This window comes from Triticum aestivum, unplaced genomic scaffold (genome assembly GCF_018294505.1).
Source record: "Triticum aestivum cultivar Chinese Spring unplaced genomic scaffold, IWGSC CS RefSeq v2.1 scaffold116194, whole genome shotgun sequence".
NCBI lineage: Eukaryota > Viridiplantae > Streptophyta > Magnoliopsida > Poales > Poaceae > Triticum > Triticum aestivum.
Window position 1 is genome coordinate 19530 of NW_025228259.1, and position 12067 is coordinate 31596.

Sequence of the window (12067 nt, forward strand, 5' to 3'; positions counted from 1 at the left end):
AGAGTAGTACTAGGATGGGTGACCTCCTGGGAAGTCCTCGTGTTGCATTCCCTTTTTAATTTTTTTCGCGCCGCTTGCAAAACAAAACGCACGTGTAAGTAATATATTTACCGTGTTTTATTATTTTGCACGAGTGCGGTAAGTCATAGCTGGGTGCTCACGATTCATGGGTCCAGCGTCGGCGTTGTGGCGCGGCAAGCGTGCACTGGTGCGGTTGAGAGGGAGGGGTGGAAACCGCGTTACACTCGTCTCCGTAGTTGAGAGGGAGCGGCCAAAGCAATGTACAATCGTCTTTGTAGTGGAGCTGGGAGGGGCAAGGATAAGGGACGAAGACCGGGGTAACATGTCAGATGCGATCATACCAGCACTAAAGCACCGGATCCCATCAGAACTCCGAAGTTAAGCGTGCTTGGGCGAGAGTAGTACTAGGATGGGTGACCTCCTGGGAAGTCCTCGTGTTGCATTCCCTTTTTAATTTTTTTTGCGCCGCTTGCAAAACAAAACGCACGTGGAAGTAATATATTTACCGTGTTTTATTATTTTGCACGAGTGCGGTAAGTCATAGCTGGGTGCTCACGATTCACGGGTCCAGCGTCGGCGTTGTGGCGCGGCAAGCGTGCACTGGTGCGGTTGAGAGGGAGGGGTGGAAACCGCGTTAAACTCGTCTCCGTGCGCGCCGCTTGCAAAACAAAACGCACGTGTAAGTAATATATTTACCGTGTTTTATTATTTTGCACGAGTGCGGTAAGTCATAGCTGGGTGCTCACGATTCACGGGTCCAGCGTCGGCGTTGTGGCGCGGCAAGCGTGCACTGGTGCGGTTGAGAGGGAGGGGTGGAAACCGCGTTAAGCTCGTCTCCGTAGTTGAGAGGGAGCGGCCAAAGCAATGTACAATCGTCTTTGTAGTGGAGCTGGGAGGGGCAAGGATAAGGGACGAAGACCGGGGTAACATGTCGGATGCGATCATACCAGCACTAAAGCACCGGATCCCATCAGAACTCCGAAGTTAAGCGTGTTTGGGCAAGAGTAGTACTAGGATGGGTGACCTCCTGGGAAGTCCTCGTGTTGCATTCCCTTTTTAATTTTTTTCGCGCCGCTTGCAAAACAAAACGCACGTGTAAGTAATATATTTACCGTGTTTTATTATTTTGCACGAGTGCGGTAAGTCATAGCTGGGTGCTCACGATTCATGGGTCCAGCGTCGGCGTTGTGGCGCGGCAAGCGTGCACTGGTGCGGTTGAGAGGGAGGGGTGGAAACCGCGTTACACTCGTCTCCGTAGTTGAGAGGGAGCGGCCAAAGCAATGTACAATCGTCTTTGTAGTGGAGCTGGGAGGGGCAAGGATAAGGGACGAAGACCGGGGTAACATGTCAGATGCGATCATACCAGCACTAAAGCACCGGATCCCATCAGAACTCCGAAGTTAAGCGTGCTTGGGCGAGAGTAGTACTAGGATGGGTGACCTCCTGGGAAGTCCTCGTGTTGCATTCCCTTTTTAATTTTTTTTGCGCCGCTTGCAAAACAAAACGCACGTGTAAGTAATATATTTACCGTGTTTTATTATTTTGCACGAGTGCGTTAAGTCATAGCTGGGTGCTCACGATTCACGGGTCCAGCGTCGGCGTTGTGGCGCGGCAAGCGTGCACTGGTGCAGTTGAGAGGGAGGGGTGGAAACCGCGTTAAACTCGTCTCCACAGTTGAGAGGGAGCGGCCAAAGCAATGTACAATCGTCTTTGTATTGGAGCTGGGAGGGGCAAGGATAAGGGACGAAGACCGGGGTAACATGTCGGATGCGATCATACCAGCACTAAAGCACCGGATCCCATCAGAACTCCGAAGTTAAGCTTGCTTGGGCGAGAGTAGTACTAGGATGGGTGACCTCCTGGGAAGTCCTCGTGTTGCATTCCCTTTTTAATTTTTTTCGCGCCGCTTGCAAAACAAAACGCACGTGTAAGTAATATATTTACCGTGTTTTATTATTTTGCACGAGTGCGGTAAGTCATAGCTGGGTGCTCACGATTCATGGGTCCAGCGTCGGCGTTGTGGCGCGGCAAGCGTGCACTGGTGCGGTTGAGAGGGAGGGGTGGAAACCGCGTTAAACTCGTCTCCGCAGTTGAGAGGGAGCGGCCAAAGCAATGTACAATCGTCTTTGTAGTAGAGCTGGGAGGGGCAAGGATAAGGGACGGAGACCGGGGTAACATGTCGGATGCGATCATACCAGCACTAAAGCACCGGATCCCGGTGCGGTTGAGAGGGAGGGGTGGAAACCGCGTTAAACTCGTCTCCGCAGTTGAGAGGGAGCGGCCAAAGCAATGTACAATCGTCTTTGTAGTGGAGCTGGGAGGGGCAAGGATAAGGGACGAAGACCGGGGTAACATGTCGGATGCGATCATACCAGCACTAAAGCACCGGATCCCATCAGAACTCCGAAGTTAAGCGTGCTTGGGCGAGAGTAGTACTAGGATGGGTGACCTCCTGGGAAGTCCTCGTGTTGCATTCCCTTTTTAATTTTTTTCGCGCCGCTTGCAAAACAAAACGCACGTGTAAGTAATATATTTACCGTGTTTTATTATTTTGCACGAGTGCGGTAAGTCATAGCTGGGTGCTCACGATTCACGGGTCAAACGTCGGCGTTGTGGCGCGGCAAGCGTGCACTGGTGCGGTTGAGAGGGAGGGGTGGAAACCGCGTTAAACTCGTCTCCGTAGTTGAGAGGGAGCGGCCAAAGCAATGTACAATCGTCTTTGTAGTGGAGCTGGGAGGGGCAAGGATAAGGGACGAAGACCGGGGTAACATGTCGGATGCGATCATACCAGCACTAAAGCACCGGATCCCATCAGAACTCCGAAGTTAGGCGTGCTTGGGTGAGAGTAGTACTAGGATGGGTGACCTCCTGGGAAGTCCTCGTGTTGCATTCCCTTTTTAATTTTTTTCGCGCCGCTTGCAAAACAAAACGCACGTGTAAGTAATATATTTACCGTGTTTTATTATTTTGCACGAGTGCGGTAAGTCATAGCTGGGTGCTCACGATTCACGGGTCCAGCGTCGGCGTTGTGGCGCGGCAAGCGTGCACTGGTGCGGTTGAGAGGGAGGGGTGGAAACCGCGTTAAACTCGTCTCCGCAGTTGAGAGGGAGCGGCCAAAGCAATGTACAATCGTCTTTGTAGTGGAGCTGGGAGGGGCAAGGATAAGGGACGAAGACCGGGGTAACATGTCGGATGCGATCATACCAGCACTAAAGCACCGGATCCCTTCAGAACTCCGAAGTTAAGCGTGCTTGGGCGAGAGTAGTACTAGGATGGGTGACCTCCTGGGAAGTCCTCGTGTTGCATTCCCTTTTTAATTTTTTTCGCGCCGCTTGCAAAACAAAACGCACGTGTAAGTAATATATTTACCGTGTTTTATTATTTTGCACGAGTGCGGTAAGTCATAGCTGGGTGCTCACGATTCACGGGTCCAGCGTCGGCGTTGTGGCGCGGCAAGCGTGCACTGGTGCGGTTGAGAGGGAGGGGTGGAAACCGCGTTAAACTCGTCTCCGCAGTTGAGAGGGAGCGGCCAAAGCAATGTACAATCGTCTTTGTAGTGGAGCTGGGAGGGGCAAGGATAAGGGACGAAGACCGGGGTAACATGTCGGATGCGATCATACCAGCACTAAAGCACCGGATCCCGGTGCGGTTGAGAGGGAGGGGTGGAAACCGCGTTAAACTCGTCTCCGCAGTTGAGAGGGAGCGGCCAAAGCAATGTACAATCGTCTTTGTAGTGGAGCTGGGAGGGGCAAGGATAAGGGACGAAGACCGGGGTAACATGTCGGATGCGATCATACCAGCACTAAAGCACCGGATCCCATCAGAACTCCGAAGTTAAGCATGCTTGGGCGAGAGTAGTACTAGGATGGGTGACCTCCTGGGAAGTCCTCGTGTTGCATTCCCTTTTTAATTTTTTTCGCGCCGCTTGCAAAACAAAACGCACGTGTAAGTAATATATTTACCGTGTTTTATTATTTTGCACGAGTGCGGTAAGTCATAGCTGGGTGCTCACGATTCACGGGTCCAGCGTCGGTGTTGTGGCGCGGCAAGCGTGCACTGGTGCGGTTGAGAGGGAGGGGTGGAAACTGCGTTAAACTCGTCTCCGTAGTTGAGAGGGAGCGGCCAAAGCAATGTGCAATCGTCTTTGTAGTGGAGCTGGGAGGGGCAAGGATAAGGGACGAAGACCGGGGTAACATGTCGGATGCGATCATACCAGCACTAAAGCACCGGATCCCATTAGAACTCCGAAGTTAAGCGTGCTTGGGCGAGAGTAGTACTAGGATGGGTGACCTCCTGGGAAGTCCTCGTGTTGCATTCCCTTTTTAATTTTTTTCGCGCCGCTTGCAAAACAAAACGCACGTGTAAGTAATATATTTACCGTGTTTTATTATTTTGCACGAGTGCGGTAAGTCATAGCTGGGTGCTCACGATTCACGGGGCCAGCGTCGGCGTTGTGGCGCGGCAAGCGTGCACTGGTGCGGTTGAGAGGGAGGGGTGGAAACCGCGTTAAACTCGTCTCCGTAGTTGAGAGGGAGCGGCCAAAGCAATGTGCAATCGTCTTTGTAGTGGAGCTGGGAGGGGCAAGGATAAGGAACGAAGACCGGGGTAACATGTCGGATGCGATCATACCAGCACTAAAGCACCGGATCCCATCAGAACTCCGAAGTTAAGCGTGCTTGGGCGAGAGTAGTACTAGGATGGGTGACCTCCTGGGAAGTCCTCGTGTTGCATTCCCTTTTTAATTTTTTTCGCGCCGCTTGCAAAACAAAACGCACGTGTAAGTAATATATTTACCGTGTTTTATTATTTTGCACGAGTGCGGTAAGTCATAGCTGGGTGCTCATGATTCACGGGTCCAGCGTCGGCGTTGTGGCGCGGCAAGCGTGCACTGGTGCGGTTGAGAGGGAGGGGTGGAAACCGCGTTAAACTCGTCTCCGTAGTTGAGAGGGAGCGGCCAAAGCAATGTACAATCGTCTTTGTAGTGGAGCTGGGAGGGGCAAGGATAAGGGACGAAGACCGGGGTAACATGTCGGATGCGATCATACCAGCACTAAAGCACCGGATCCCATCAGAACTCCGAAGTTAGGCGTGCTTGGGTGAGAGTAGTACTAGGATGGGTGACCTCCTGGGAAGTCCTCGTGTTGCATTCCCTTTTTAATTTTTTTCGCGCCGCTTGCAAAACAAAACGCACGTGTAAGTAATATATTTACCGTGTTTTATTATTTTGCACGAGTGCGGTAAGTCATAGCTGGGTGCTCACGATTCACGGGTCCAGCGTCGGCGTTGTGGCGCGGCAAGCGTGCACTGGTGCGGTTGAGAGGGAGGGGTGGAAACCGCGTTAAACTCGTCTCCGCAGTTGAGAGGGAGCGGCCAAAGCAATGTACAATCGTCTTTGTAGTGGAGTTGGGAGGGGCAAGGATAAGGGACGAAGACCGGGGTAACATGTCGGATGCGATCATACCAGCACTAAAGCACCGGATCCCTTCAGAACTCTGAAGTTAAGCGTGCTTGGGCGAGAGTAGTACTAGGATGGGTGACCTCCTGGGAAGTCATCGTGTTGCATTCCCTTTTTAATTTTTTTCGCGCCGCTTGCAAAACAAAACGCACGTGTAAGTAATATATTTACCGTGTTTTATTATTTTGCACGAGTGCGGTAAGTCATAGCTGGGTGCTCACGATTCACGGGTCCAGCGTCGGCGTTGTGGCGCGGCAAGCGTGCACTGGTGCGGTTGAGAGGGAGGGGTGGAAACCGCGTTAAACTCGTCTCCGCAGTTGAGAGGGAGCGGCCAAAGCAATGTACAATCGTCTTTGTAGTGGAGCTGGGAGGGGCAAGGATAAGGGACGAAGACCGGGGTAACATGTCGGATGCGATCATACCAGCACTAAAGCACCGGATCCAGGTGCGGTTGAGAGGGAGGGGTGGAAACCGCGTTAAACTCGTCTCCGCAGTTGAGAGGGAGCGGCCAAAGCAATGTACAATCGTCTTTGTAGTGGAGCTGGGAGGGGCAAGGTTAAGGAACGAAGACCGGGGTAACATGTCGGATGCGATCATACGAGCACTAAAGCACCGGATCCCATCAGAACTCCGAAGTTAAGTGTGCTTGGGCGAGAGTAGTACTAGGTGGGTGACCTCCTGGGAAGTCCTCGTGTTGCATTCCCTTTTTAATTTTTTTCGCGCCGCTTGCAAAACAAAACGCACGTGTAAGTAATATGTTTACCGTGTTTTATTATTTTGCACGAGTGCGTAAGTCATAGCTGGGTGCTCACGATTCACGGGTCCAGCGTCGGCGTTGTGGCGCGGCAAGCGTGCACTGGTGCGGTTGAGAGGGAGGGGTGGAAACCGCGTTAAACTCGTCTCCGTAGTTGAGAGGGAGCGGCCAAAGCAATGTACAATCGTCTTTGTAGTGGAGCTGGGAGGGGCAAGGATAAGGGACGAAGACCGGGGTAACATGTCGGATGCGATCATACCAGCACTAAAGCACCGGATCCCATCAGAACTCCGAAGTTAAGCGTGCTTGGGCGAGAGTAGTACTAGGATGGGTGACCTCCTGGGAAGTCCTCGTGTTGCATTCCCTTTTTAATTTTTTTCGCGCCGCTTGCAAAACAAAACGCACGTGTAAGTAATATATTTACCGTGTTTTATTATTTTGCACGAGTGCGGTAAGTCATAGCTGGGTGCTCACGATTCACGGGTCCAGTGTCGGTGTTGTGGCGCGGCAAGCGTGCACTGGTGCGGTTGAGAGGGAGGGGTGGAAACCGCGTTAAACTCGTCTCCGTAGTTGAGAGGGAGCGGCCAAAGCAATGTACAATCGTCTTTGTAGTGGAGCTGGGAGGGGCAAGGATAAGGGACGAAGACCGGGGTAACATGTCGGATGCGATCATACCAGCACTAAAGCACCGGATCCCATCAGAACTCCGAAGTTAAGCGTGCTTGGGCGAGAGTAGTACTAGGATGGGTGACCTCCTGGGAAGTCCTCGTGTTGCATTCCCTTTTTAATTTTTTCGCGCCGCTTGCAAAACAAAACGCACGTGTAAGTAATATATTTACCGTGTTTTATTATTTTGCACGAGTGCGGTAAGTCATAGCTGGGTGCTCACGATTCACGGGTCCAGCGTCGGCGTTGTGGCGCGGCAAGCGTGCACTGGTGCGGTTGAGAGGGAGGGGTGGAAACCGCGTTAAACTCGTCTCCGTAGTTGAGAGGGAGCGGCCAAAGCAATGTGCAATCGTCTTTGTAGTGGAGCTGGAAGGGGCAAGGATAAGGGACGAAGACCGGGGTAACATGTCGGATGCGATCATACCAGCACTAAAGCACCGGATCCCATCAGAACTCCGAAGTTAAGCGTGCTTGGGCGAGAGTAGTACTAGGATGGGTGACCTCCTGGGAAGTCCTCGTGTTGCATTCCCTTTTTAATTTTTTTCGCGCCGCTTGCAAAACAAAACGCACGTGTAAGTAATATATTTACCGTGTTTTATTATTTTGCATGAGTGCGGTAAGTCATAGCTGGGTGCTCACGATTCACGGGTCCAGCGTCGGCGTTGTGGCGCGGCAAGCGTGCACTGGTGCGGTTGAGAGGGAGGGGTGGAAACCGCGTTAAACTCGTCTCCGTAGTTGAGAGGGAGCGGCCAAAGCAATGTACAATCGTCTTTGTAGTGGAGCTGGGAGGGGCAAGGATAAGGGACGAAGACCGGGGTAACATGTCGGATGCGATCATACCAGCACTAAAGCACCGGATCCCATCAGAACTCCGAAGTTAGGCGTGCTTGGGTGAGAGTAGTACTAGGATGGGTGACCTCCTGGGAAGTCCTCGTGTTGCATTCCCTTTTTAATTTTTTTCGCGCCGCTTGCAAAACAAAACGCACGTGTAAGTAATATATTTACCGTGTTTTATTATTTTGCACGAGTGCGGTAAGTCATAGCTGGGTGCTCACGATTCACGGGTCCAGCGTCGGCGTTGTGGCGCGGCAAGCGTGCACTGGTGCGGTTGAGAGGGAGGGGTGGAAACCGCGTTAAACTCGTCTCCGCAGTTGAGAGGGAGCGGCCAAAGCAATGTACAATCGTCTTTGTAGTGGAGCTGGGAGGGGCAAGGATAAGGGACGAAGACCGGGGTAACATGTCGGATGCGATCATACCAGCACTAAAGCACCGGATCCCTTCAGAACTCCGAAGTTAAGCGTGCTTGGGCGAGAGTAGTACAAGGATGGGTCACCTCCTGGGAAGTCATCGTGTTGCATTCCCTTTTTAATTTTTTTCGCGCCGCTTGCAAAACAAAACGCACGTGTAAGTAATATATTTACCGTGTTTTATTATTTTGCACGAGTGCGGTAAGTCATAGCTGGGTGCTCACGATTCACGGGTCCAGCGTCGGCGTTGTGGCGCGGCAAGCGTGCACTGGTGCGGTTGACAGGGAGGGGTGGAAACCGCGTTAAACTCGTCTCCGCAGTTGAGAGGGAGCGGCCAAAGCAATGTACAATCATCTTTGTAGTGGAGCTGGGAGGGGCAAGGATAAGGGACGAAGACCGAGGTAACATGTCGGATGCGATCATACCAGCACTAAAGCACCGGATCCAGGTGCGGTTGAGAGGGAGGGGTGGAAACCGCGTTAAACTCGTCTCCGCAGTTGAGAGGGAGCGGCCAAAGCAATGTACAATCGTCTTTGTAGTGGAGCTGGGAGGGGCAAGGATAAGGAACGAAGACCGGGGTAACATGTCGGATGCGATCATACGAGCACTAAAGCACCGGATCCCATAAGAACTCCGAAGTTAAGTGTGCTTGGGCGAGAGTAGTACTAGGTGGGCGACCTCCTGGGAAGTCCTCGTGTTGCATTCCCTTTTTAATTTTTTTCGCGCCGCTTGCAAAACAAAACGCACGTGTAAGTAATATGTTTACCGTGTTTTATTATTTTGCACGAGTGCGGTAAGTCATAGCTGGGTGCTCACGATTCACGGGTCCAGCGTCGGCGTTGTGGCGCGGCAAGCGTGCACTGGTGCGGTTGAGAGGGAGGGGTGGAAACCGCGTTAAACTCGTCTCCGTAGTTGAGAGGGAGCGGCCAAAGCAATGTACAATCGTCTTTGTAGTGGAGCTGGGAGGGGCAAGGATAAGGGACGAAGACCGGGGTAACATGTCGGATGCGATCATACCAGCACTAAAGCACCGGATCCCATCAGAACTCCGAAGTTAGGCGTGCTTGGGTGAGAGTAGTACTAGGATGGGTGACCTCCTGGGAAGTCCTCGTGTTGCATTCCCTTTTTAATTTTTTTCGCGCCGCTTGCAAAACAAAACGCACGTGTAAGTAATATATTTACCGTGTTTTATTATTTTGCACGAGTGCGGTAAGTCATAGCTGGGTGCTCACGATTCACGGGTCCAGCGTCGGCGTTGTGGCGCGGCAAGCGTGCACTGGTGCGGTTGAGAGGGAGGGGTGGAAACCGCGTTAAACTCGTCTCCGCAGTTGAGAGGGAGCGGCCAAAGCAATGTACAATCGTCTTTGTAGTGGAGCTGGGAGGGGCAAGGATAAGGGACGAAGACCGGGGTAACATGTCGGATGCGATCATACCAGCACTAAAGCACCGGATCCCTTCAGAACTCCGAAGTTAAGCGTGCTTGGGCGAGAGTAGTACAAGGATGGGTCACCTCCTGGGAAGTCATCGTGTTGCATTCCCTTTTTAATTTTTTTCGCGCCGCTTGCAAAACAAAACGCACGTGTAAGTAATATATTTACCGTGTTTTATTATTTTGCACGAGTGCGGTAAGTCATAGCTGGGTGCTCACGATTCACGGGTCCAGCGTCGGCGTTGTGGCGCGGCAAGCGTGCACTGGTGCGGTTGACAGGGAGGGGTGGAAACCGCGTTAAACTCGTCTCCGCAGTTGAGAGGGAGCGGCCAAAGCAATGTACAATCGTCTTTGTAGTGGAGCTGGGAGGGGCAAGGATAAGGGACGAAGACCGAGGTAACATGTCGGATGCGATCATACCAGCACTAAAGCACCGGATCCAGGTGCGGTTGAGAGGGAGGGGTGGAAACCGCGTTAAACTCGTCTCCGCAGTTGAGAGGGAGCGGCCAAAGCAATGTACAATCGTCTTTGTAGTGGAGCTGGGAGGGGCAAGGATAAGGAACGAAGACCGGGGTAACATGTCGGATGCGATCATACGAGCACTAAAGCACCGGATCCCATAAGAACTCCGAAGTTAAGTGTGCTTGGGCGAGAGTAGTACTAGGTGGGTGACCTCCTGGGAAGTCCTCGTGTTGCATTCCCTTTTTAATTTTTTTCGCGCCGCTTGCAAAACAAATCGCACGTGTAAGTAATATGTTTACCGTGTTTTATTATTTTGCACGAGTGCGGTAAGTCATAGCTGGGTGCTCACGATTCACGGGTCCAGCGTCGGCGTTGTGGCGCGGCAAGCGTGCACTGGTGCGGTTGAGAGGGAGGGGTGGAAACCGCGTTAAACTCGTCTCCGTAGTTGAGAGGGAGCGGCCAAAGCAATGTACAATCGTCTTTGTAGTGGAGCTGGGAGGGGCAAGGATAAGGGACGAAGACCGGGGTAACATGTCGGATGCGATCATACCAGCACTAAAGCACCGGATCCCATCAGAACTCCGAAGTTAAGCGTGCTTGGGCGAGAGTAGTACTAGAATGGGTGACCTCCTGGGAAGTCCTCGTGTTGCATTCCCTTTTTAATTTTTTTCGCGCCGCTTGCAAAACAAAACGCACGTGTAAGTAATATATTTACCGTGTTTTATTATTTTGCACGAGTGCGGTAAGTCATAGCTGGGTGCTCACGATTCACGGGTCCAGCGTCGGCGTTGTGGCGCGGCAAGCGTGCACTGGTGCGGTTGAGAGGGAGGGGTGGAAACCGCGTTAAACTCGTCTCCGTAGTTGAGAGGGAGCGGCCAAAGCAATGTACAATTGTCTTTGTAGTGGAGCTGGGAGGGGCAAGGATAAGGGACGAAGACCGGGATAACATGTCGGATGCGATCATACCAGCACTAAAGCACCGGATCCCATCAGAACTCCGAAGTTAAGCGTGCTTGGGCGAGAGTAGTACTAGGATGGGTGACCTCCTGGGAAGTCCTCGTGTTGCATTCCCTTTTTAATTTTTTTCGCGCCGCTTGCAAAATAAAACGCACGTGTAAGTAATATATTTACCGTGTTTTATTATTTTGCACGAGTGCGGTAAGTCATAGCTGGGTGCTCACGATTCACGGGTCCAGCGTCGGCGTTGTGGCGCGGCAAGCGTGCACTGGTGCGGTTGAGAGGGAGGGGTGGAAACCGCGTTAAACTCGTCTCCGTAGTTGAGAGGGAGCGGCCAAAGCAATGTACAATCGTCTTTGTAGTGGAGCTGGGAGGGGCAAGGATAAGGGACGAAGACCGGGGTAACATGTCGGATGCGATCATGCCAGCACTAAAGCACCGGATCCCATCAGAACTCCGAAGTTAAGCGTGCTTGGGCGAGAGTAGTACTAGGATGGGTGACCTCCTGGGAAGTCCTTGTGTTGCATTCCCTTTTTAATTTTTTTCGCGCCGCTTGCAAAACAAAACGCACGTGTAAGTAATATATTTACCGTGTTTTATTATTTTGCACGAGTGCGGTAAGTCATAGCTGGGTGCTCACGATTCACGGGTCCAGCGTCGGCGTTGTGGCGCGGCAAGCGTGCACTGGTGCAGTTGAGAGGGAGGGGTGGAAACCGCGTTAAACTCGTCTCCGTAGTTGAGAGGGAGCGGCCAAAGCAATGCACAATCGTCTTTGTAGTGGAGCTGGGAGGGGCAAGGATAAGGGACGAAGACCGGGGTAACATGTCGGATGCGATCATACCAGCACTAAAGCACCGGATCCCATCAGAACTCCGATGTTAAGCGTGCTTGGGCAAGAGTAGTACTAGGATGGGTGACCTCCTGGGAAGTCCTCGTGTTGCATTCCCTTTTTAATTTTTTTCGCGCCGCTTGCAAAACAAAACGCACGTGTAAGTAATATATTTACCGTGTTTTATTATTTTGCACGAGTGCGGTAAGTCATAGCTGGGTGCTCACGATTCACGGGTCCAGCGTCG

The 12067-nt window shown here is 52.2% G+C and overlaps 26 non-coding genes across 26 annotated transcripts; all 26 read left to right on the forward strand.

Annotated features, from left to right (window-relative positions):
- The first annotated feature begins 348 nt into the window (after positions 1-348).
- Positions 349-467, forward strand: LOC123173841 (5S ribosomal RNA). The gene has a single exon (XR_006486570.1). It is a non-coding gene; the product is annotated as a 5S ribosomal RNA (ribosomal RNA).
- A 487-nt stretch (positions 468-954) lies between these two features.
- On the forward strand, positions 955-1073 carry LOC123173735 (5S ribosomal RNA). Its single transcript, XR_006486474.1, has one exon. It is a non-coding gene; the product is annotated as a 5S ribosomal RNA (ribosomal RNA).
- Positions 1074-1370: 297 nt separating this feature from the next.
- Positions 1371-1489, forward strand: LOC123173842 (5S ribosomal RNA). The gene has a single exon (XR_006486571.1). It is a non-coding gene; the product is annotated as a 5S ribosomal RNA (ribosomal RNA).
- Positions 1490-1786: 297 nt separating this feature from the next.
- On the forward strand, positions 1787-1905 carry LOC123173708 (5S ribosomal RNA). The gene has a single exon (XR_006486446.1). It is a non-coding gene; the product is annotated as a 5S ribosomal RNA (ribosomal RNA).
- Positions 1906-2379: 474 nt separating this feature from the next.
- On the forward strand, positions 2380-2498 carry LOC123173699 (5S ribosomal RNA). The gene has a single exon (XR_006486435.1). It is a non-coding gene; the product is annotated as a 5S ribosomal RNA (ribosomal RNA).
- Positions 2499-2795: 297 nt separating this feature from the next.
- On the forward strand, positions 2796-2914 carry LOC123173761 (5S ribosomal RNA). The gene has a single exon (XR_006486498.1). It is a non-coding gene; the product is annotated as a 5S ribosomal RNA (ribosomal RNA).
- A 297-nt stretch (positions 2915-3211) lies between these two features.
- Positions 3212-3330, forward strand: LOC123173844 (5S ribosomal RNA). The gene has a single exon (XR_006486573.1). It is a non-coding gene; the product is annotated as a 5S ribosomal RNA (ribosomal RNA).
- A 474-nt stretch (positions 3331-3804) lies between these two features.
- LOC123173698 (5S ribosomal RNA) lies at positions 3805-3923 on the forward strand. Its single transcript, XR_006486434.1, has one exon. It is a non-coding gene; the product is annotated as a 5S ribosomal RNA (ribosomal RNA).
- Positions 3924-4220: 297 nt separating this feature from the next.
- Positions 4221-4339, forward strand: LOC123173825 (5S ribosomal RNA). The gene has a single exon (XR_006486555.1). It is a non-coding gene; the product is annotated as a 5S ribosomal RNA (ribosomal RNA).
- A 297-nt stretch (positions 4340-4636) lies between these two features.
- On the forward strand, positions 4637-4755 carry LOC123173710 (5S ribosomal RNA). Its single transcript, XR_006486448.1, has one exon. It is a non-coding gene; the product is annotated as a 5S ribosomal RNA (ribosomal RNA).
- A 297-nt stretch (positions 4756-5052) lies between these two features.
- Positions 5053-5171, forward strand: LOC123173762 (5S ribosomal RNA). Its single transcript, XR_006486499.1, has one exon. It is a non-coding gene; the product is annotated as a 5S ribosomal RNA (ribosomal RNA).
- Positions 5172-5468: 297 nt separating this feature from the next.
- Positions 5469-5587, forward strand: LOC123173777 (5S ribosomal RNA). Its single transcript, XR_006486514.1, has one exon. It is a non-coding gene; the product is annotated as a 5S ribosomal RNA (ribosomal RNA).
- A 474-nt stretch (positions 5588-6061) lies between these two features.
- LOC123173778 (5S ribosomal RNA) lies at positions 6062-6179 on the forward strand. The gene has a single exon (XR_006486515.1). It is a non-coding gene; the product is annotated as a 5S ribosomal RNA (ribosomal RNA).
- A 296-nt stretch (positions 6180-6475) lies between these two features.
- LOC123173722 (5S ribosomal RNA) lies at positions 6476-6594 on the forward strand. Its single transcript, XR_006486461.1, has one exon. It is a non-coding gene; the product is annotated as a 5S ribosomal RNA (ribosomal RNA).
- A 297-nt stretch (positions 6595-6891) lies between these two features.
- On the forward strand, positions 6892-7010 carry LOC123173734 (5S ribosomal RNA). The gene has a single exon (XR_006486473.1). It is a non-coding gene; the product is annotated as a 5S ribosomal RNA (ribosomal RNA).
- A 296-nt stretch (positions 7011-7306) lies between these two features.
- LOC123173746 (5S ribosomal RNA) lies at positions 7307-7425 on the forward strand. Its single transcript, XR_006486485.1, has one exon. It is a non-coding gene; the product is annotated as a 5S ribosomal RNA (ribosomal RNA).
- A 297-nt stretch (positions 7426-7722) lies between these two features.
- On the forward strand, positions 7723-7841 carry LOC123173763 (5S ribosomal RNA). Its single transcript, XR_006486500.1, has one exon. It is a non-coding gene; the product is annotated as a 5S ribosomal RNA (ribosomal RNA).
- A 297-nt stretch (positions 7842-8138) lies between these two features.
- LOC123173788 (5S ribosomal RNA) lies at positions 8139-8257 on the forward strand. Its single transcript, XR_006486524.1, has one exon. It is a non-coding gene; the product is annotated as a 5S ribosomal RNA (ribosomal RNA).
- Positions 8258-8731: 474 nt separating this feature from the next.
- LOC123173786 (5S ribosomal RNA) lies at positions 8732-8849 on the forward strand. Its single transcript, XR_006486522.1, has one exon. It is a non-coding gene; the product is annotated as a 5S ribosomal RNA (ribosomal RNA).
- A 297-nt stretch (positions 8850-9146) lies between these two features.
- On the forward strand, positions 9147-9265 carry LOC123173764 (5S ribosomal RNA). Its single transcript, XR_006486501.1, has one exon. It is a non-coding gene; the product is annotated as a 5S ribosomal RNA (ribosomal RNA).
- Positions 9266-9562: 297 nt separating this feature from the next.
- On the forward strand, positions 9563-9681 carry LOC123173789 (5S ribosomal RNA). The gene has a single exon (XR_006486525.1). It is a non-coding gene; the product is annotated as a 5S ribosomal RNA (ribosomal RNA).
- A 474-nt stretch (positions 9682-10155) lies between these two features.
- Positions 10156-10273, forward strand: LOC123173785 (5S ribosomal RNA). The gene has a single exon (XR_006486521.1). It is a non-coding gene; the product is annotated as a 5S ribosomal RNA (ribosomal RNA).
- A 297-nt stretch (positions 10274-10570) lies between these two features.
- LOC123173830 (5S ribosomal RNA) lies at positions 10571-10689 on the forward strand. Its single transcript, XR_006486560.1, has one exon. It is a non-coding gene; the product is annotated as a 5S ribosomal RNA (ribosomal RNA).
- Positions 10690-10986: 297 nt separating this feature from the next.
- On the forward strand, positions 10987-11105 carry LOC123173759 (5S ribosomal RNA). Its single transcript, XR_006486496.1, has one exon. It is a non-coding gene; the product is annotated as a 5S ribosomal RNA (ribosomal RNA).
- Positions 11106-11402: 297 nt separating this feature from the next.
- LOC123173703 (5S ribosomal RNA) lies at positions 11403-11521 on the forward strand. The gene has a single exon (XR_006486440.1). It is a non-coding gene; the product is annotated as a 5S ribosomal RNA (ribosomal RNA).
- Positions 11522-11818: 297 nt separating this feature from the next.
- On the forward strand, positions 11819-11937 carry LOC123173748 (5S ribosomal RNA). Its single transcript, XR_006486487.1, has one exon. It is a non-coding gene; the product is annotated as a 5S ribosomal RNA (ribosomal RNA).
- Positions 11938-12067: the final 130 nt, after the last annotated feature.